Genomic DNA, 22,076 nt, shown 5'->3' with positions numbered 1-22,076 from the left:
CCTCAATAATGCTGAAATTTAAAAATATATTAAATGTAAACAAATTAATATAAAATATGAAAAAACATGAATATCTAAGAATAAATGTGATTAAATATATCCAAGACCTCTGCTAGCTTTACCACTGAAAAGTCTAAAGAAATGGAGAGTTACCACACTCAAAGTCCAAGAAAGCCTGCACTACCAGATATGAGGACTTGTTATGAAGCATGTGGTTTTGACAAAAAAGACAGAGGGGCACCTGGGTGGCTCAGTCGGTTGAGAGTCCGACATCGGCTCAGGTCATGATCTCGTGGTTCGTGAGTTCGAGCCCTGTGTTGGGCTTTGTGCTACAACTCGGAGCCTGGAGCCTGCTTCAGATTCTGTGTCTCCATCTCTCTCTGCCCTCCTCTGCTCATGCTCTGTCTCTGTCTCTCTCAAAACTAAATAAACATTAAAATTTTTTTTTAAAAGATAGATAAATCGACCAATAAAACAGGATAGCCCAGGAAAAGATATCTATAGAGTCATCCGATTTACAACAAAAATGTCACCATAGTGCTTTTCAATAAATGGTACAGTCAATTGGCTACCTATACGGGGGAAATATGAGTACTGATTGCTTTATTATACCACATAAAATCAATTTACAACGTATTATAGATCTGAAAAAGAACAGTGAGACAATAAATCTCCTAGCAAAAACAGAGAATGACTACATGGCCTTGAATAGGCCAGGATTTCTTAAGCAAGACACGGGCACTAATTATAAACGGAAAGACTGAAAAAACAAACTTCATCAAAATTAAGAACTTGTTGTTTTATAGACATTCTTAAGAGAAAATTATCTCTAGATAAAATTAGATATAAAATATCGAATATGGGTTATCATATACATCAAGGACACACACCCAGGAAAAAAAAACTCCTATTAAAATAAATAAGAAAAAGACAAGCCATTTTTTTAATAGACCAAAAAACCTGAAAAGGTACTTCATAAAAGAAGACCTCCAAATGACTGATAATCATATGACAAGATGCTACTGTTATTAGTTATTGAGAAAGTACAATTGAAACCACAACTGTATACCATTACACACCCATCAGGATGATTAAAATTTTAAAAATAAATAATACCAAGAATAGGCCAGGGTGTACAACTGGTGGTAGCTTACACTGCTGTCATTGTGATAAATTGGCCCAGTTTGGAAAACTTGGAGAGCTAAATGCACACCTACCCTATGAACTAGCAATTCTACTCTGAGGTGAATGTCCAACATAAATGTGTGTGTATGCATATTATGTATATATCGTATATATACGCATGCAGTATACAAATTAAAGATATGCATGCATACATATGTGTGTATCAGGATATATATCTATATATGTATACATGTATATGTATAGATGAGTATATATGTATATATACTCATACACACACACACACACACATCAAAGGCACATGAAAGAATCAAAATAGTGTTATCTGTAACAAACACATAAAATGTCCATCAATAATACGCTGGGTAATATACGATATATTTCTAGAATAGCATACCGAAGAGATGAATGAAATACTGACCTCTGCCACAACACAGACGGTAATCTGATATAAACATAATCAGGTGGAAGAAGCTAGATATAAGTGGAGAACCCTAGTACACAGTGATAGAGGCTGGATGGTGTTTACCTTCAGAGTACGAAGAGCAAACAATGGCTGGGTGAGGACTCAAGGATGGCTTCTGTCTTGATCTGGATGTTGGTTACACAAATGAATTCACTTGGATTGAGTCAATACAATTACATGTATTTTTGTATAGGTATGTTATGCTTCTACTGAAGGGGGAAACAAATATCCTTTATTCACTTGATTATGGGCATATGCCTTCGTAGAACCTTTTACAAGGGCAATTTGTTAATATTTATCAACTGAATAACTTCATTTCTAAAAGTCTGTCATATGGACATATTCACTACTAACAAATAAAATAGAATAATAAATAATAACTTTCTGAAGCACTTATGTGGCTTGTATTCCTTTAGACACCTTGAATGTATGGGTATATGTATGTATTAATGCCAGTAAACCAGTAGAAAGGTGATGTTATCCCATTGTACAAAGGTGTGAGCAGCAGCATTCCTTGTAATAGTAAAAATCAGAAATGTAAATAATCCCCAAAAATGAAATAAATAAATATTAGCTTATTCATAAAACAAATCAGGAAAATATATATGGAAATAGGTCCATAATTTGCTAACAAAATAAATGCTGAGGCTAACGTGAATTATATTAGAGCTCATTTTGTTTCAAGAACTAAGATAAAAATATACATACCTATGTAGAAGGACACAAATTAAACTGATGAATTTGGTTATCTCTGGGAGGTAGGATTGTGGGAACGACTTGTACTTTGTAGTTTATATATTTCTCTATTTATATAATGTGTTACAAGGAACATATATAATATTCATGCTCAGAAAAAGTCATTCTCCATTAAAAGCAATAATAAAGTCTTTATTTTTCCATTCTTGAGCTCAGTCAAAACTCAAAGCAATGTGACAAAAAAAAAAAAAGAAAGAAAATAGCTCATCTTAAAATCTATCTAATAAAAATTAAGTGGAATATATCTCAACACTCCTATATCAAAATCCCTTCACATTTTCTTCAGCCAAATTTTAAGAGTGATCTTTTTTTTTTTTTAACGTTTATTTATTTTTGAGACAGAGAAAGACAGAGCATGAACAGGGGAGGGGCAGAGAGAGAGGGAGACACAGAATCTGAAACAGGCTCCAGGCTCTGAGCTGTCAGCACAGAGCCCGACGCGGGGCTCGACGCGGGGCTCGACGCGGGGCTTGACGCGGGGCTCGAACTCACAGACCGTGAGATCATGACCTGAGCCGAAGTCGGACGCTTAACCCACCAAACCACCCAGGCGCCCCAAGAGTGATCTTTAAATCCTTTTCGTCTTAACACCATTCAACACCCAAACTGGTGTATGGTAGCGAATATTTTTCTACCCTCTTTATAAGAAAACTATGTCTATGCTTCTTTCCTCTTTGTTGGTGATACTGAATGGAAACTTTAACTCACAAGGTTTAAAAGCAGACTTTGCGAAACAACGCAAGTGTGAAAACCATTAGTGGCAAAAGCATTTGCTAAATACTGACATCTGACTGTGTGATAGATCAAGTGTAGCAGCTTTCAGGTATCTGATTCTAAAAATGAAGGTATATGGAACAAAAATAAGAAGTCCTTGGCACCTAGGTCAACAGAACTACTTCTGACAGAACTGTTGTTTGTCAGCCTTACCTAACTAAAAAGGAACGTTCTGAAGAGTTGGATTTCAAAATAAGTGGCCAAATTGCAAGACATAAACAGTGTGTTTATATGTACACAAAAAATTTAGGGAAATCCACAGCCAGGAGAAATGCATTTTAAACCCAAGTGTTAACCATGCCTCCGCTCTCATTATGGCCTTCCAATTACCCAATTCATCAAAAAGATAGATTGCAAGCCCTTTAGCATTCATGCCTAAGAGGTCGGAAAACTCTGGCGAGAAGGAGAAGAAAAAGAACAAGGAAAGAGAAAGAAATGAAAACAAACAAGAGACTTGAAGGAACCGTGAGCATCCAAAGCCTGGCATTAGATTTGGCAACAGGTGAATTTTCTTTGGAGGGTATTAATTTTGTAAGTCAAAGCTATTGAAGCCCGACTTCCCGTTTAGGGTCTGGAAGGCATAATGCACAGGGCTCTTGCTCCAGCCCTCCCTGGGGGCTGTATTTTATCCAACTCGTCCCACCCCCTTCACTGGCTCCTATTTTAACTGCAAAATCTACTGGCCAAGATCATTCATTTAGTCTTGCCACATACTGTGCGGAAGTCTATGTCAATGTTAATCTGGCCTTCCCGGATAAGCATGCATGGCTCTACTAAATGCACAAGCCTACAGTTCCCAAAAATGTCTCAAGATACTTTTAAATCTCAGGGAAATGCTCAATACCCTTTTGCCTCACAACTCAGTTGGAAACAGACTAACTGTCATTCATTTATAAGACTTTTATTCACCACCCTTTATTTTCATCTTACTCTTCCAAGATTTCTGACTCCAACAATCTTTGGACCACAATGGAATCAAGCCATCATATTTTGTTAATATGTACATTCTCCTAATCTCTCTCTTAAAGAGCTCTTTCACACCTTCTCCGTTTTTCTTCCCAAACCTCGATTCCTCCTATATTCTGTGCCATCAGTCTGTGGGCTATGACCCTGGATGATGCCAACCCTTCCATTTGTGCCCAGCTCCCAAACCCTCCTGGCCAAACCTCCCTTCTCGCTTCTTCATGGCCCATTTTCCCCCATTCTACTATTATTGAAAAATAAACATGCTATTGCTTCTCAGCCTTTTGGCTAAGATCAAGTGCAAAAACAAACATGCTAGTCCTCTCATCTTTCAAAGCCTTTTCTTAATACCCCTTTCCTCTCTAGGTACTACCTTATTTCTCTTCCCTCTGTGCCAAAACTCTACCAAGTGTCATCTATTTTTACTGCCTCCAATCCACACTTCGAGACCCATTTTCTCTCCATCTCAGTTCAAAGAGCACCCCTCCCCCACACCACTTCAAGAAGTTGCTTTAGTCAAGGGCATTGAGAACCTCCACACTGCTAAATCTAATAGTCATTCCTTGATCCTAATTTAATTAGTCAGTTTTCAACATTTAACATACTCGGTCACTGCTTTCCTCTAGAAACACTCTTCTTACTTGACATCCAAGTCAGGGCTACTCTTCTGGTTTCCGTCTTGCCTACGGTCACTTCTTCTCAGTCTCCTTTCCTGGTTCCATCACCTCCCCCAAAAAGCAACTCCTCCAGAACCCAGTCAGTCCTTGGTGCTCCACTCTGTGTTTACTTACTCTCTATGTAATCTCACCCAGATACATGGCTTTAATATCTTCTATTGGCTAAGCTCTCCCAGATTTAAATCTCCTGACCTGTCCTTGGAACTCCAGACTTAAATATCCAGTTGCACACTTGACACCTTCAGTGGGATATCTAACAGGTATCACAAATGTAACTGGTATAAACCGAGCTCCTTCCCACTCTACCCCTAGTCTTTCCCATCTCAGAAATGGCTACTCCATCCACCCACAGGCCAGGCTAATAAATCCTAGAGTCTTCCTGGACTGCTCTCTTTCCTTCACTGCCCCCTACCCCACGTTGAATCCATCAGAAAGCCCCACTGGCTCTAGTTTCTAAATATATACAGAATCTGCCCAGCATTTACTATCTTTGCTGCTACTTTCCTGGTCCACATCAGTATCACTTTCATTTGGCTTATTGCAACAAACACCTAACTGGTCTTCCTACTTCCACCCTCATTCCCTCACTCTATATTCTCAATATACCTGACAGAATGATCTTTTCAAACATGTTGGGTCATGTCACTCCTCTGCTCAAAATCTTGAATTGGCCCCTATGTCACTAAATGTGGACATAAGGAAAATCCTTATTGTGACCTCCAAGAGCTTCCCTATCATGCCACCTTCAACAGCCAAGTTTTCTCTCTGACCTCATCTCCTACTACATTACCCTTCCCTGGCTCTGTTCCAGCCACAGTAGCCTACTTACTGTTCCTAGAATAAGCCAGGTTCACTCTCCTCTCAGGACCTTTGCACTTGCTGTTACCCATTGCCAGGAATACTCTTCTTATCTAAGATAGAAGGATAGCTTACTACCTTATTTCCTTCAAGTCTTCACTCAGTGAGACCTTCCCTGAATCTCATAAAGGTTCTACCCTCCTTGTCCTCCTATCTCCTCTTCTCAGCCTTTCCCTACAACATTTATCATCACATAACATTTTTTATAGCTTATATTCAACATTAAGTTCCATGAAGACAGGGATATTTGCCCACTTTGTTCATGGCTGCATCTCCAGCACTAGAAACAGTGCCTGGGACACGGTGTTTAACAAGTGAATTGAATGAATAAATGTGGTCAGCTTAGTAACTGCCAGGAAATGAGCTAGTTGCTAGGTACAGTACTGTTTTAGTCCTCTAACTGCATCATGGTTTCTCTACAGTCAAAATTTCCCATTTGGATTATCTCTGAAATCATTTTCATTCCAGAAAACACACCAAGTACTTTTCATTACCAGACTTGTTTCAGACGCTTGCTGGGATAAGGACCATTGTTACTAAAACCCTCATAGATCTGCCTATAGAGTCAAGCAAACCATCATTTCTTTCCTTCTTTGCTTTTTTTTCCCTCTTGAGATAAAATTGACATATGACATTATATTAGTTTCAGTCAGACAACATGTTTAGATATTTGTACAAACTGCAAAATGATCACTGCAATAAATCTAGTCAAAATCCATCACTATACACAGTCACAAATGTTTTTTTCTTGTGATGAGAACTTTAAAGATTTACTCTTTTAGCAACTTTAAAATACACAATACGGTATTAGTTACTATCGTCATCATGCTGTATATTACATCCCCAGGACTTATTTATAACAGGAAGATTGTACCTTTTGACCACTTTTACCTATTTCACCTTCCCACCATCCCCCAACTCTGGCAATTACCAATCTGTTCTCTGTATCTATGAGTTTGGGTTTTGTTTTTTTTCAATTTGTTTACTCTTCAGATTCCACATATAAGTGAGATCACATGGTATTTGTCTTTCTCTGTCTGACTTATTTGACTTAGTATAATGACCTCGAGGTCCACCCATGTTGTCACAAATGGTACGATTTCATCCTTTTATTTGGCTGTATGGTAACCCACATTTTTATCTACTCATCCATTGGTAGACATTAAGGTTCCTACCATGTTTTTCTTGGCTATTACAAATAATGCTGCAATGAACATGGTATCCACATGTCTGTTTTCATTTCCTTCTGATAAATATCCAGAAGTAGAATTGCTAGATAAAATGGTAATTCTATTTTTAATTTTTTGAGGAATCTCCTCAAAATTGGCTGTACCAATTTATATTTCACCAACGGTGCGCAAGGGTTCCCTTTTCTCTACATCTCTGCCAATACTTGTTATTTCTTTTCTACCCCTTTCTAATGGATTGTTTGGTTTTGGTTTTTAGGTTTTTTGCCCTTGAGTTGTATGTATGTATGTATGTATGTATGTATGTATGTATGTATGTATTTTGGTTTTGGTTTTGTATGTATGTATATATTTTGGTTTGGTTTTGGTTTTTAGGTTTTTTGCTCTTGAGTTGTATGTATGTATGTATGTATGTATGTATGTATTTTAGTTTTGGTTTTGTATGTATGTATATATTTTGGTTTGGTTTTGGTTTTTAGGTTTTTTGCTCTTGAGTTGTATGTATGTATGTATGTATGGATGTATGTATATATTTTGAATATTAATTCCTTATCATAGATATGCTTTGCAAACATCTTCTTCCATTTGGTAGGCTGCTCAGAGCATCTTTTTTTAACAGTCTATTTAAAAAAAAAAAGTCTTTATAAAAGAAAGCAACAATAAGCTCCCTACCTTCTTTAAAATTAAGTCTATGAGATACTATATAAACAAACTCAATAACAGTGCCATTTTCTTAATTTTCAATGTGTATAACTTGAGTTTTGCCTGATTTTTGGTATTAGCATTCTTACATTCTGTGAACTTCTTACCACATGGCATGTTTCCTTGGTGAGAGTTTATTACACCTCTAGACTTGTTTGATTCGCTTTTCAAAATTTGAAGGAAAACTCATTTAAAACAAAGGTGGAAGAAAGTAGAGAAAACCATTATTTAATAAGCAAAGTATTATTTAATAAGCCACTTCTCTTTTTCTGCTTCTGAAGGCCCAACATTGCAAGTAAAGCGCCACTCGAGCTCACTGCTATGGAAACAACAGACTTTGGCTGGAGATTCACAGACCACCTCGTGGCCACTACTGCTCTACGTTGACCCCAATTCTTCTCCTTCCCGAGCGCACAGCTAGATGGCATTACCATGCTCATTCCCCTGCTACTTAGGGCCACGGCTGCGTGACTGGATCCCCTTGCGTGATTCTACACTACAGTTCAGGCTGAAGCATTAATGTGATCCCCTCTTACCTCATTTTCTGGCCGGATGTAGAGAAGCCATTAAAAGACTCAGAGGTCCTAAGATGATGGATGAAGGCTGGATTCCTGAATGACCACAAAATAGGCTGCTCGCTGATCCACTCTACATCACATGCTTAGCGATTGAGGTTTGGGAGTTTATTACAATAACCATTGTTACTTACCTCAGGTAAAATACTACCAGAAATGGCGTCCTCCAGGGGGTAACTGGCACATAGTCCTATCAACGGCATATCCTTTGATAGCCTCCATATATCTGGAAAGAGTACATGTAAAATGTATATATTGCACAGCATCAAGAAAAGCTGCCTTTCATCTGTTTTACTCAATGACTACCACAGCATGACAGAAGTAAACTAAGGCTTCCCAGAACCGAGGAACAAGTTCTTAAACAGAAGTTGAAATGACTTGGAATGCAGTTGTTCAGTGAATAAAAGCTTTTGTTCATTCTTTAAATAAAGTATAAGCTTAACTGCCCCCTTTTACTCCTAATGCATCTAAGAAGTATAGGTAATAAATCTAATAAGCATTTCTGAATCTTTCTTCATTGAACAAAAAAAAAATCTTTCAAAGACTTCTCTGAATATCACTACTACACGATGTCATATTTCCTCTTAAAACTGTAAAATAAATCCATCCACACATATTTTTTTGAGTGTCTATTATGTCCAAAGCACTGAGATAATCCTTTGAAGGAAGAAAAGGAGAATATATGGAGCCTCCAATCCCTCCATGATTCGAATGGTGTTTTTAATATTGTCACATATATACCTATGGTGATCAAGAGAGATCTTGGATGTCGGATGTAGGCGAAGGTAGGTGAGACAGAAATGGGATGATGAAGGAGTGAAAACTGAAGGGATAATGAAGATGATGGAGGACCAGCTACTAACAAATGAAGGAATTAACCAGAGAGAAATTCTGAGTTGTGGAAGTTCCCCCCTCCCCACATCAATACAGGTATCATCCAGTTCTGTGGCTCCTAAACACTCCAGCCTTAAAGTTTCTAGACAGATTATTACCTAGCTCGATGACTGCTGAAGTGAGACCAAGGCTTAGACCAAGGCTGAGTTTACAGGCTGAGGATCCTGGGAACAGTCCTGTGAAGGAACCCAGGTTTAGGTGTTCTTGGAAGACAGAAAGGGAACTCAGCCTCTGATTCCTTACACCTTCCGACGGCACGACATAGATCAAGGTTTACATCTGTAGTTCTACAGCTTAGGAGTTGCTGATGTTATTTATAGAAGTCATTTCACTGCTCTGAACCTCTAATCTCCTCAGCTGTAAAATGGGAATGATAAAGGATATGTATCATAGGGTTATTAGAACTAAATCATATGAGATGATATATGTAAAGGACACAGCAATGCTTGGTGCACAGTAAGCACTCCAGAAATGGTAGCTGTTTTATTATTTCTGTGCCTCATATATGTAAGATCCAAGGTTCTAAAAGAAAAAAAATTATTTAATTTCATTCCATCTAATCCTTTCAACCAGCCAGAAAATTAAAAACAAAGAACTCCTGGGGCACCTGGGCGGCTCAGTTGGTTGAGCGTCTGACTTTGACTCAGGTCATGATCTCAAGGTTCACAAGTTCAAGCCCCGTGTCAGGTTCTGTGCTGACAGCTCAGAGCCTGGAACCGGCTTCAAATTCTGTATCTCTCTCTCTCTCTCTCTCTCTCTGCCCCTCCCCTGCTAGTATTCTGTCTCTGTCTCTCTCTCTCTCTCAAAAATAAATAAAACAGGGGCGCCTGGGTGGCGCAGTCGGTTAAGCGTCCGACTTCAGCCAGGTCACGATCTCGCGGTCCGTGAGTTCGAGCCCCGCGTCAGGCTCTGGGCTGATGGCTCGGAGCCTGGAGCCTGTTTCCGATTCTGTGTCTCCCTCTCTCTCTGCCCCTCCCCCGTTCATGCTCTGTCTCTCTCTGTCCCAAAAATAAATAAAAAACGTTGAAAAAAAAAAATTTAAAAAAAAAAAATAAAATAAATAAATAAATAAATAAATAAAACATTAAAAAAAAAAAAAACCTCCTCCATGATCCAAATAACCTAATTATGAACTAATCTAATGAATGCTCTGAGAACACTTTTAAATGCAGTGACATACTTTAAAGACCTAACAAAGGCTTTCATAATTTCCCTAAAGTGTATGGCAGAGGTGAAATTATTTTCCCTCTATTTTATGGTCATTACAAAATAACCTGACTCAATGAAGGAAGAGATTCCAGAGGTTGCCTTTGGTGGCCTGAAATAAGTTTGTTGAAGAAACAGCACATCATTTTAGCTAGAAATTAATTGTTGGCTTCCAATCAACTAAGTAAGAGAACATGTTAACCTTTTAGCTGCTGCAATTTTGGGAAGCATGTGTGTCTGTGCAGGGAGAGACCATCCAAGGTAGTGGGAAGATGGGGGGGTATGGCATTCAGAAGGTTCAGAGCAATGGCTAATTATCAATCATCCTGGGAATACTAAGTCTTTGTGGACTAGAATGGCTGTCCCTGCAGTTAGGAACTGATATCTTGCTTATCTTATCTTGCTTATCTTGCCTCATATAACTGATAATAAAGGGAATAACTGATAACAAAGGGAAGTGAATTTAGAACCCCTGGTATTCATCTGCAAAGTAATCCCGACCTTTCTCTTACTCCTTCTAGAAGATCCTGGCACGATAAAGCCCATGAGACCCATCCCAATGGCTAAAGAAGTCCATGAATTTTAAAAAATAAATTGAAATTTAAAATTATTACTGTCGGGGCACCTGGGTGCCTCAATCGGTTGAGCGTCCGACTTTGGCTTAGTCATGATCTCACAGCTTGTGAGTTTGAGCCCCGGGTCAGGCTCTGTGCTGACAGCTCAAGGCCTGGAGCCAGCTTCAGATTCTATGTCTCCCTCTCTCCCTGCCCCTCCCCTGCTCATGCTCTGTCTCTGTCTCCTTCAAAAATAAATAAACATTAAAAAATTTTTAAATTATTACTGTCAATTATTCATGAACAAAACTTGTTCTTTGTGAGCTGTATCTGTCAGATTATTAACCTGAGATGAAAGACTTCTTATATTCAATAGGTGCCCAGTTTTCCCAACAGTACATAGGCAGACAGTTCATGGAGAATACAGTTACATTTTACTAGTTTCTAAATAAAGTCAAAAGGATAGACTCCTCTTAAACAAACCCCCTAAAATATATTAGCTATTTCTTACCTTGGGGCTCAGTTTTCTCCTCTGAAAAGTAAAGGAGTAGAAGTAGACAATGTTTGAAGTTTCCAAATGTAAGATTCTGAATCATGGAGGCTTTCAAAATAATCCAGTCAAACCTAATGCTAGAATTCCCACTACAACACCTATCTGATCATTTCCATTGAAAGAAAATTTACTGCCTCCTGGAGCAGCCCAATCAAGCTGCCAACAACTATTTTCATTGGAAGATTCTTTCTTCTATGAAGTTGAAATCTATTTCTCTGAAAATTTTCATATATAGATCATGAAAACTGAATATTGTGATCATACCTCTCTCTCTCTAGGCTTACTATATTGAACTTAACAACTTCCTTATAAAGAAAGTATATATATGTAATATAACCTTTGTATATTGCGATAGCTGAAGAGTAGAAACATCACTTCTTAAGTTATGTGTCCTTGAACTACATTCTCTGTAGTTAAATATCTACTTTCTTTATACCTATACTTTCTACATCCTCTATGCTTGTATGTTCTACTCTCCATATTCTACTTTCCAACAAGTGTAACAACAATCATCAGATGCTCTGAAGCACATTCATGCTTATTACAATACAGATTAAACATCCATACAAACTCCTGCATTTGCATGTGGATTTCATATAAATATGCTTTACGAATAAGTGAATAAGTGAAGGATACATGGCATATGCAAAATTCGTAAAGAATGATCTTCAAATATTTTGATAGCACTGTCAAATTGATTTAAGCATAGTATTACCACAAGTACTTAGTACTAATATCTTTGAAACTTCATCACATTGAACATGTGGGAGAGATAAGTCAGGTTTTAGGCTAATGAGTCTTATCTGGTTAAACTCTAAATAAAAATGTATTCATTTTTGTTTACTCTTACTTGCTACATCTCATAGGCATCTACAACACTCCTATAAATGTTGGAATCCAAATCCTTCTTCATATTAATCATAAAGTAATCTTTTCTTAAGGAATTGGGATTTGTCTAATTGTTTCTATACTTTCAAATCAACATTAAATTATCTTATAAATTCAGAAATAGCTGAACAATTTGTTGAATGTCTTGATTCTAGAGAGCACAGACTGAGCACAGCAACATGCATATACACATTTAATATATATTTTTTCAGATTACTAATGAAGTGAGGAGTTGCATTTGTATTCCTAGTGGGTACTGGTAACACACCTAAGCACTTAACCTTGACTGAGAAATTTAAAAGTATTTATGAGCGCCTACAAGGTAAAAGGTACTGCCTAGGCAAAGCAATAAAATAAACTTTGCTATGAACATTGTGTTTTAGTTTTCTCATTCGTAAAATGGAAGTAACACCACCAAATTCTTGTGCCTGATAAGGTGTGGGTAGCCGCCAGAGGAGGAAAAAGCATTCGAAAGAATACTGAAAACCCTAGAAAGTATCGTATAGACATTAAATTAGTTATGATTACTGTGGCTATCTATGTAAGTACCATTGTTATTTGCATATTAACCCAAATGTCTAATTCTCATATTTAAAAAAAAAACCAATCAAGCTAAAGTTTTCTAAAGGACAAATTTTCTCAAGACATTTTAGAATTTCCTGCTTATTTCACTTCTAGCCAAAAGTAGTGCAAAAACAGCCACTCTTGTAATTCTTTCACACCCCTGTTTCCAATCCTGGCCAGACTCTCAAATACGAAAAAGATGTGTTAAGATAGGGGAAAAGTTCAGTGGGTGCTACAAAACTCTAAAACAAACTCTGGAACAAAAGTGATGGTAGCAATTTTGGGGCACTCAGTTTGTACTCCTTCCATCAACTGAGATGGTCAATCTGCCCTAATTTCTAGACTTTAGATGATTAAACATTTTAATTGCCTATCATGTTTTCCTTATATTTGTAACCCTGATTTCCGGCACTGAAATTGTCTATCTGCCTAAGGCAATGGAACATACAGGAACATTCAAGCCTTGCAGGACTTGAAAACAACCTGATGGCTACACATCTAACATTCAGTAACTTGAGTAATAGAAGCACTTGATAACAAATTGTGTTTTATTTATTTCCACTAACACCCACTCTAACAAGAATTCACAAGAGGATCAATCAGGAGAGTCTGGAAAGGGGAAGAGGGCCATCTTGTTCTGATGGAACAATTTCCAAGTTCATTGATTTCCCTCCAGTTTGCACTAAGATCTTGGAGTGATAAAGGAGTTTATGTCCATCTTCTTCGGCTAAAGAGAGAGGGCTTTATGAGATGGACAAAGGATAGGATAGAGAATAATACCAGTGGAAAAAAATAGAAGCCATGATGGTAAAATATACCCACAAACAAAATGGGAACTAATATTCAGGTAGATTAATTTTAGGTGTTTTGATGATGTCATTCTTTTAAGGGCCATTAGAAGTCACTGAGTTATTTAAAGAGAAATGTTAGAAGGATTTAGGGGAACTAAAAACCCGCAGTTTCCAGGAAACATAAAGCATGTGTCTACACTGCCATGCCTTTAAGTGTATAACTAAAGGAAGAAAGCTTCAGTGCTTTTCTAGTCATGACAGCCAGGACTCCTATGCTTTATTTTTTATTTATGTATTTTTTTACCTAAAAGAATAAAAATAACAACAGTGAAATGAAAACCACCAAGTTCAATTCCATGGGCCAAATCCTAAAAATAGGTCAGACCCAGCTTTCTTACGGAAAGAAATACAAAGTAAGAAAAAAAAAAAAAAAAGATTGGAACTGCTTTTCAAAGTTGTCTGAATTTAATGCCAAGCCCACAAGGCAGCTTGGTTTTTAGGGTCTCTTGTGAGTTGGGTTCAGCTCTATACAGTCACCAGTGTCCATGTTCATGATGCTGGGACGTAATAGAAAAAAAAGGCTATTAAAAAGTACACATGCTTAGTTCTTGATACGAATGTTTACACATATAATTTCAGTTATTACAGGAAAAGTTCATAGCTGTAGTTTAGAATTGCATATGTTAGTTCTGCAGAAAGTCATACATGAAATGGTAGGACTAAACATGTAAAACAGTTCACCCTCTGCATATTGAATATGGCCTTCATTATGTTTTTCTGCATGTATCATAAGGACCATGGTTTAAAATAATGCAGCATTTATTTTACATCTGTGTCCCACACAGATATATATAATAGGGAACACTTTAGGATTGTGATTCAGAATTTTTCTTCATTATCACAGCATCATTCATAATCCCCTTTAGTTTAGAATACACTCCATGATAGAGATTTATGTTACAGTAGTTTCCCAAATGGATCAACTCAGCCATAATTTTCATAAAGATGATACATCACTCGAGATCAAGAGAAAGGGCTCAGAAGTCTCACGTTCTACATGCATTTTCCTCCTAGTTGCACCTTTCAGCAAATACTTATTGAGTATCTACAACCATGCCATGAGCTACACTGGACACAAAAATAAACAAGGAAATTGGCATGCATTCGTGGAAAAAACCTAAAATAACTTATGTAGCATGCTTAGCTCACTGCTTGGCACAGAATAAGCCCTCAGGAAGTGCTAGCTACTGCACCAATGACAGCACCAGTGAAGACCCTCCTACATATGAAAACATTTCAAAATTGCTGTGCTTTCGCTTTTCACAATGTATTGTACTATTAATTTCACTTTTAAGAGCAACAAGCTTTCTTCCTGCCAGGCAAAAGGGGCCAGACAAATGTACAAAAACATACAATACAATGAGTAACGTGATCAGAATGGTAAAAACAACGCATTATGGTCACTCAAAATAGGCTGTGGAAATGAGGAAAGATTATCTTCTCATGGGAGTTAGTATTTGATCTGGGTTTTGAAAGATGGGAGGTGGTTCAGTATGAGAGCTCAGCTAGATTACAGATTACATAAAGGGAGTTGTCAGGCAATGTAGTGACTAATCTTAAATGCCAGGCTAAGAGTTCATTTTAGATTTTATTCACCAAGGAACAGGGAGCGAGTAAAAGTATTTGAACAGGGAGTAAAATATACGTATACGTGTCTACATACATGCACGTGTGTGCGTGCGTGTGTGTAAAAGTGCAACACTACATCACTCCAAAATACTTTTTTCCTTCCTGGTCAGTAATTTACATTCTAGGAGATAATGGTCTGGCTGCAGAGGACAAGCTAGAGGAGCTGGAGGTACATAGGAGGCTCTCTGAGGTCAGGCACTATGTCATAGTGTGTGGTAGGCCTCAAATGGGAGGAGGCTGAGTGACAACTTGGACACTGTAACTCCTGGAAGAGAATAAGCCTCAGGAGACCTTTGGATACATTCAGAACAGGCTGGACGAAACCTTTGGAGCCTGCCTGCTCAGGTCCCACGAGAAATGCCTGATTTCTTCGGGAGCATCTGCACAGGAAGCATTGTAGCAGAAGATTAAAATGCTACCTGCTCTAGACACTGGCAGAGAGCTCCTGCTTAGATCTGGAGGGATGAGGAAACAGAAAGGTCTCCTGTCTTCATCTTAAGGGTCAGATGATTTGGGGTGCCTGGGAGGCTCAGTTGATTGAGCATCCAACTCTTGATTCCGGCTCAGGTCATGATCTCAGCATTCATGAGATCAAGCCGGATGAATCTTTTTCTACTGCTTGGTGTACTAGTTTCCTAGGACTGCTATAACAAACTAGGTGAGTTAACACAACAGAAGTTTATTCTCTCAAAGTTCTGGAGGCTAGAATTCCAAAATTAAAGTATTGGCTGTACCACACTCTTTTGAAGGCTTTGGGGAAATAATCCTTCCTAAGCACTTCTAACTTCTGCCGATTGCTGGCAATCCTTGGTGTTCTTTGGCTTATGATACGTCACTCCAATCTTTGCCTCTGCCTTTACATGGCCTTCTCTCCTGTGTGTGTGTGTGTGTGTGTGTGTGTGTGTACAAATGCCCCTCTTCCTATATAGATACCAGCCATTAGATTACGGCCCACACTAATCTACTATGACTCCATCTTAACTTGATTATACCTGTAAAGGCTCTATTACCAAATATAGTCATATTCACAGGTTCCAGAGATTGGGACTTCAACATATCTTTTTGGGGAACACAATTCAACCCATAATAGTTGGCTTATTGATTCCTGAAGAGAATAATGGCTGTCTCTGATCTAGTGACCTAATATCTTAACTGAGGATTTACAGAGCCATGAGCATTCAGGATTCCAGGAGGTGGGGACACAAAACTCCACAACTGCCTGGAAAAAAAATCAGCCTGAACCTCCCAACACTTCTGACCTCCCCATGATAAACTGTCCAAGAGTCAAGCCTCAAAAAGGAGGAAAGCTATAATTAGAAGTGAAATTCACCTTAAGTGATGAAATTCAGGGCAAGCCCATCCTGTTTTATAGCTCTGTTTACCTCAATCCTCCTCCCCCTCACCCCCCGACCAGGAGGTACACCCCCTGGCCATTTCTCATTGCTCAGACTCAGCTGGAAAGTTCTCAAAAGCTTATGCAAGTACACAGGTGGGAGGGCTCTGGAGAACGCATGATATTAATGCTTACCTGCAAGAGTGGATGTTGTTAAGCTATTTGTTCTGAACTAGCCAAAAGAAATGCACCAGAAGGGACTGTTAGGACCAGTACTGACCTGCACATAAATAGAAATGTTGCTAATTTCTACTTTATGCTTTCATTCAATACAAAATCTTAAAAAGAACAACAAAAACTCTACATTTTTCTCTAAACTAAAAAAAGCCAGTGAAATTTTACTATTGGTTTTTAATTGCCAGCTCAGAATCAAAATCTTAACATGTTAGAGATTCAACATATAGGTGAGAGTATTACAGGAATAGATTTTAACTCTATCCTTAGGATGTGCTTATATTTCCACTGATTACTAATGACAGCTGATGGGATTTATCACAACTGTAATAAATCCTTTGTTTAGTAACTTGTAAAAGTTATTTGTTTCAAGGCTTCTTACCTTACTAAGTACTAACTATCATAAATATTGGGTCTCTACCTATTTCACTTGTTTCTATGTCCCCAGTATGGTTCTCATTAGAAGTTAAACAAATATTTGGGAAATGATTATAGGCCAAAAGGGCTACCTTCACAGGGAAATGGAAAAGAAGCCCCAATAAGTCATTCTACAATTATGGACTTTGTCATTACATGGATGATACAGGACTACTGAGCTGGGAAATTGTTGACTTTAAAGACAGTCAAAGAGTTGACTTCATCTTTATCTCATATAAAATTATGGCACGAAGTCCAATGTCCAGCACCAATTTAGAACAAAAACTTGCTCATATTTTGAATTCAAATCCAAACTTTTTTAAAAAAGTGATAAACTCTGGGGCACCTGGGTGGCTCAGTCGTTTGAGCGTCCAACTTCAGCTCAGGTCATGATCTCACGGTTCGTGAGTTCGAGCCCCACGTCAGGCTCTGTGCAGACAGCTTGGAGCCTGGAGCCTGATTCAGATTCTGTGTCTCCCTCTCTCTCTCTCTGCTCCTCCCCAGCTTGCACTCTGTCTCTCCCTCTCTCAAAAATAAATAAACATTTAAATTTTTTTAAGGTGATAAAATTTATATTCATGTGAGTTTACAGAAAGTTCTCAATTGATACACTAATTAGAAATATCACAAATTAGAAACCAGAAAAGACCCAAATAGCCAAAGCAATCTTGAAAAAGAAAACCAAAGCAGGAGGCATCACAATCCCAGACTTCAAGCTATACTACAAAGCTGTAATCATCAAGACAGTATGGTACTAGCACGAGAACAGACACTCAGATCAATGGAACAGAATAGAGAACCCACAAATGGACACACAAACGTATGGCCAACTAATCTTTGACAAAGCAGGAAAGAATATCCAATGGAATAAAGACAGTCTCTTCAGCAAGTGGTGCTGGGAAAACTGGACAGCGACATGCAAAAGAATGAACCTGGACCACTTTCTTACACCATACACAAAAAGAAACTCAAAGTGGATGAAAGACCTAAATGTAAGACAGGAAGCCATCAAAATCCTCCAGGAGAAAGCAGGCAGAAACCTCTTTGATCTTGGCCACAGCAACTTCTTACTCAACATGTCTCCAAAGGCAAGGGAAACAAAAGCAAAAATGAACTACTGAGACCTCATCAAAATAAAAAGCTTATGCACAGCGAAGGAAACAAGCAGCAAAACTAAAAGGTAACCGAGAGAATGAGAGAAGATATTTGCAAACAACATATCAGATAAAGGGTTAGTATCCAAAATCTATAAAGAACTTATCAAATTCAACACCCAAAAAACAAATAATCCAGTGAAGAAATGGGCAAAAGACATGAATAGACACTTCTCCAAAGAAGACATCCAGATGGCCAACCGACACATGAAAAAATGCTCAACATCACTCATCATCAAGGAAATACAAATCAAAACCACAATGAGATATCACCTCACACCTGTCAGAATGGCTAACATGAACAACTTAGGCAACAACAGATGTTGGCAAGGATGCAGAGAAAGAGGATCTCTTTAGCATTGTTGGTGGGAATGCAAGCTGGTGCAGCCACTCTGGAAAACAGTATGGAGGTTCCTCAAACAACTAAAAATAGAACTACCCTACGACACAGCAATTTCACAGTTAGGCATTTATCCAAGGGATTCAGATGTGCTGTTTCGAAGGGACACATGCACCCCCATGTTTATAGCAGCACTGTCAACAATAGCCAAAGTATGGAAAGAGACCAAATGTCCATCGATGGATGAATGGATAAAGAAGATGTGGTATATACATGCAATGGAGTATTAGTCGGCAATCAAAAAGAATGAAATCTTGCCATTTGCAACTATGTGGATGGAACTGGAGGGTATTATGCTAAGTGAAATTAGTCAGAGAAAGACAAAAATCATATGACTTCACTCATATGAGGACTTTAAGAGACAAAACAGATGAACATAAGGGAAGGGAAACAAAAATAATATCAAAACAGGGAGGGGGACAAAACAGAAGAGACTCATAAATATGGAGAACAAACTAAGGGTTACTGGAGGGGTTATGGGAGGGGGGATGGGCTAAATGGGTAAGGGGCACTAAGGAATCTACTCCTGAAATCATTGCTGCACTATATGCTAACTAATTTGGATGTAAATTTAAAAAAATAAAAAAGAAAATTAAAAAAAGAAAATGTATATGCTGGTAAAAAAAGAAATATCACAAATTAATCCACTCTACTATAGCCCGTCATTTGAATACTGTTAAGAATTAGCATGATTTTATTTTTAGTTTTGTATTTTATTTTACCTGTACTTGCTATTCCTCCCCTTAAAATAGATTACCATGTCTTCTAGTTCAGGGGTCTACAGCCAACATGGACATACTAATTTTTCATAGCTTTATTCATTAAAACTAGTGACTATTTGTGCTTTCACTGTACAATTCTTTTAACTTCCCTGTATGTTTAAGATTTTTCATAAAAATATTTTGAGAAAAACTGAATTAGAAAAGAAGTAGGTATGGGTCACTTATTGTCACTGAATAGATAGCAGGTACTTACTTAAAAATTTTATATGTTAATGAAATTTCTAGATATGTACTTTTAAACTCTTACTTTCACATTTATCAGCACACTCTACCACTTAATAGCTCTGTAATCCCTGGGCAAATAATTTCTCTGAGTGTCTTCTGTAACACAAGAATATGCCACACGTCCAAAGGTAGTGGGTTGGGTCAAATGACACCTTGGTACAATTTGAAGTAATTTCCTGATTAATGTTAATAGACAGAAGTAGACTATACAACTCCAACTGCCTTAATTTGTTAACAGATATAAGCTTGTGTGCACGTGTGTCTGTCTGTGCGTGCGTGTGTGTGTGTGTGTGTGTTGACCTACAGGAAATTGCTATTTTTATACTCAGAAATTGTCAAATATCAGAAGTTTTCTATGGTCCAGTCTAATACATGCTGATATTTATAATACAACTTCTACCAGATATTCTATTTATTCAACGTGCACTTACTGGGCACATACTTTATGTCAGCCACGAGCCTCCTTGTACATCAGATACAAAGAGGAAGAGTCCCCACACTAGAGAAGCATATAGTACAGTCTCGTTTTCCCAAGGTCTGTGATCTAACATCACTGTTAGTGATGCTTATCACATGCCATAGAAACACAGAGGACAGACCACTGCATCATTGAAGAAGACTTCACTGAAGACATAATAGAAGTCTCCCAGAAAAGTGAAAGAAAGGTAAGGGCACTCAGGGACCACTGTGAGATGGCATGTAGGTATGAAAGGATTTGTCTTGTGAGGGAATAATGAGAAGCTCAGTGTAATAGAAGCCTGTAAGGCGGATGTATGAGGGATCGGAGGCAGGAGGTGAAGATTGGGTCATAGTGTAAAGGTCATGCTAAGGACCTTTTATCTTATTTACAGTGTCATTATCAGCTTTGATTTTGAAAAATATTAATTTTCGATAGACAATGTGGATGATACACTAAAATTGGGAGAAGCAAGTCTCTAGGTGACAAGACAGAAAGCTGTTGCAAATGAAAGCCAGTAGGAGGGTGGAAAAGAGAGGCTCGATTCACAGAGATTTCTGGCAACAGAACTGACCAGATTTGGTAACAATACCAAATATATCTTTAATCAAATTTGGGAAGTTTTAGGTCATTGTTTCCTCAAATCTTTTTTCTGCATTGTTTTCTCTAGATCTCTTTTCAGACTCTACTCATATTCATGTTAGACCTGATATTGTCCTACAAGTGACAGTTCATCTTCATTCATTTTTATTTTAAATATCTTTCCTCTTTGTTATTTAGATTGAAGAACTGCTATTATCTATCTTCAAGTTCTTTGGTTCTTTCCGCCATCTTCAGTTTGCTCTTAAACCCATCCAGTAGGGTTTCTTTTTCCTTTCAGATATTGTCTTTTTTAGTTCTATATTTCCCATTTGGTTCTTCTTTAGAGTTTCTATTTCTCTGTTGAAATTTTCACTACTGACTTATTGTGATCCTATTTTTCTTTACATTTTTATATAGTTGTAACAGCTGCTTTAAAATCCAATCTGCTAATTCCAATTTCTCCGAGTAATTCTCTATTGGTGACCTTTGCTCTTCAGTATGGGTATCACTTCCCTGTTTTCCTCATGTATTTAGTCATTTTATTTTGCAACAGGAGTCTTGTAGAGAATATGTTACATTTCTGGAGCATACTGATGTGACGTTTTGCTCGTTTTAGCAGGAAGATACCTTGGCAACTTAAACTCCAAATTCTGTTTGCCCGGCAGTGGTCAGCAGCTGAACTCTCTGTTCAATCCTTTCAATCTTAGATGGCTGTTCCCTACCACACATGCATACCTCAGAGGTCAACCAGATATTGGACAGAGCCAACATGCAGAATGTGGGCTCTCCTGTGTCTCTCTCCTTTCTGGGATTTTCACCCTCACTCTCCAGTTGCTACAGTAACCCTGAATACAGTGCAGACTCGAGCTGCCTTCAGGTGACAAGCATTAAATATGGGAAGTTCACCAAACACTATTCTGTTTCCAAGTACCAATGCTTCTTCAGTTTCTGCCTACCTTTTTCTGTCCTCCAGCAGCTTGAGAGAGTTGGAAAAAAATATATACTCACACACACACACGTGTGTGTATGTACCTGTATGTGTGTATAAAGTTATATGTATATTGTGTGGGTATGTATATAATTGTTATCACTGGAATGTTGATCTGATCTGAGCTACTCTGCCTTTACCGAGAGAACCCTTACCTAATATAAGATTAGATGTATTCTCTGTTTAGAAAGTACCTAGGGGGAAAAATCAGTAAGTAAGAAAGTCCTCAAATGAAAACTGAAATATATTAAGAAGAATAATCCA

This window comes from Neofelis nebulosa, chromosome 6, assembly GCF_028018385.1.
Source record: "Neofelis nebulosa isolate mNeoNeb1 chromosome 6, mNeoNeb1.pri, whole genome shotgun sequence".
Taxonomy (NCBI): Eukaryota; Metazoa; Chordata; class Mammalia; order Carnivora; family Felidae; genus Neofelis; species Neofelis nebulosa.
The sequence above is the reverse complement of the archived record's forward strand: the minus strand, read 5'-3'. Positions refer to the sequence as shown.